At 37.9% G+C, this 2,460-nt stretch overlaps 1 non-coding gene across 1 annotated transcript in view; it reads left to right on the top strand.

Moving 5' to 3' along the window:
• The first annotated feature begins 2,426 nt into the window (after window positions 1–2,426).
• The window catches only part of LOC113366094, a 1,927-nt gene continuing 1,893 nt past the window's right edge, over window positions 2,427–2,460 (top strand). The window contains exon 1 of the ribosomal RNA XR_003366254.1: window positions 2,427–2,460. This exon is cut by the window's right edge and continues 1,893 nt beyond it. This is a non-coding gene — a ribosomal RNA (small subunit ribosomal RNA).

Here is a 2,460-nt window from a genome sequence, read left to right as displayed (position 1 = left end):
CACGGTGTAGCCTACAGGCGAGTTGCCGTCGTGAAAATTCGGAAAAATCGGAAAATCTAGAGAAAATTATATGAACACACCTAACCATTTATATACCATTTTATTCGTAATTTTATTCTGCATCTTTCGTACGAACAAAGTTTTTTTGTATCTTTTACGGTTTAAGAGAAAATCGAGGAAAACTGGTTTGAACATTTATTGTAAAATTAGAAAATTTAAACAAATAATTATAAAAAATAATATAACTATATATAAATTCGTTTTATATTCATTGAGATCTATAAAAATCAATAAATACATAATTTTATACAAAAGTTTAAAAAAACCCAAAAAACACCTAAAAACTCAATAATTAACTATAATTCATATTGTCCATATATATAAAACTGTTTGAACATCTAACAAAATTTTCGACAAAAATTTTTCTATCATAAGGGTTCACAGTTCGAAATTTTCCCAGACTTTTGTCTTGACGATTCACACCGTAAGCGCGAGCAGGCCCTCGCCGCAGGTCAAATGCACATCGCTTGGGACTCAGTCAAATACCTACGCTGTGGCCGCGCGCCTTATATAGGGGAATAGGTCGTGTCGAGTGCGATGCGAGCAAGCTCAGGCTAAAGTACGCTATGTTGTTCGGGCGGGTACGGATATCATTCCCCGGTGTAGTTTTTACATCATATTCGATACTTTTAGTCTGTCAATGATATATTAGCGTAACTTTTAATAATGTTGTGAGCCACATCTAGAATTATATACCCCGTATATATTCGGATGCTGGTTTGCGGCTATAGATAACTGGTGGTAGGATCATTCGTTTTTAAACGTTCGATCAGAGAGAGTTGAAATTATTTGGGTCTGCGGACCGCAAATATGAAATCTATATATTTTAATAATATAGAATTTTACAAATTGACTACGGTCAAATATATGTGAATATAGCAGAACTAGCAAAGCTTCTCGCAGCGATGGTCTTTCGTTTTATGAACGTTTGATCGGAGCGAGTTGAAATTATTTGGGTCTGCGGACCGCAAATATAAAATCTATATATTTTAATAATATAGGATTTTACAAATTGACTACGGTCAAATATATGTGAATATAGCAGAACTAGCAAAGCTTCTCGCACCGAGGATCATTCATTTATGAACGTTCGATCGGTGCGAGTTAAAATTATTTGGGTCTGCTGACCACAAATATGAAATCTTGTGATTACTCGACAAATTATTGCTGTAATCAAGTGCGCTCCTATAGTATAATATACTGTGGGCAAAAGCTTCTGGCAATGATCATTCGTTTCATTAACGTTTGACCGGAGCTAGTCGCAAAATATTGCGCAGTGTGCAAAAGCAGCGTGACGCAGTTTACAACCGCTTAGCGCTCTTATGCATTGTGTGAGAGCACTGCCATGTATATCTGCTCGGTATCGCCAGATGCCTGAGCGAATGACGAAGTTCGTTGTGAAAACGGCGTTCTTTTTGAATATTATACTTTAAACGCATAGCTCAATCAATTCTTTGGGCGCTAGATGAAAGTCTAGTGTTTTAAAGTCGATTGTAGTAAACGCTTGCGTTAGTATTCTATATACTCTGCACATTTTATTCAAATTGTGCGAATTTGAACATTCGCTTCATTGCGTTGTTTTAAGAAAATGAAAAATCAGCGAAAGCAGATTTTTCAATCTCACACACAGTGAAATATTCATATTTCAATTTTAAAGCGAGGACGTTTGTTTTTGGACCACAACGTGCTCTAAAATTGCTAAAGTGGTTGCGCGTCCTAGAGAATTTATTTTCTTGCGACCCGCCATATAGCCTGTCCAGACCATCGCGGTGATGGTTCGCACGGTAACCCGAGGCGACCCGTCGCTGCAGGTCAAACTGTCGTAGACCGTGTCTAGAATAATATACGCCGTATATGTTCGGATGTCGGTTTACGGCCGGGTTCTGGACCTTATTTATAAGTGTTCAACCATACTGTACAGCATATCCGCGGGCATGTGTCGTTGACGCAAAGACTCTTATGCGGAAAATAAAATATACAAATGCAATCAACTCAATACTCTCCGAGCGAGAATAAAAGTTAGTTATAACGATGAATTCTTATAATGAATTCGCCCCGACGTTTTCAATCTAACGAAGGGTAAAGAGACTGTTTGAAATTAACTGGGTCTGCGGACCGCAAATTTCATGTACGGACCGCCGTTTCGACGGTTGTTAAAGGTCTAGCCTCTGTGTAAGCGCAGAATATATAAAATATCAAGTCGCGATGTAAACTGTTCGTCATGTCCAGGGAATATCGTACGACTCAGATATATATATGTAAGAAAATTCGTTGTTTAGAAATATTCATCGAACTTTTCTATACAAAGTGTGGTCTCTCGGGTGACGCCGAGGGACATTTACGCACTATGCTATTATATATATAGCACCCTGGTTGATCCTGCCAGTAGTATATGCTTGT

The sequence above is a fragment of the Ctenocephalides felis genome, unplaced genomic scaffold, assembly GCF_003426905.1.
Source record: "Ctenocephalides felis isolate EL2017-DRISC unplaced genomic scaffold, ASM342690v1 CF-g0.4_SCAFFOLD_00545, whole genome shotgun sequence".
NCBI classification, from domain to species: domain Eukaryota; kingdom Metazoa; phylum Arthropoda; class Insecta; order Siphonaptera; family Pulicidae; genus Ctenocephalides; species Ctenocephalides felis.
Note: the sequence above shows the minus strand (reverse complement) of the source record. Positions and strands in the feature narration are given on the sequence as shown.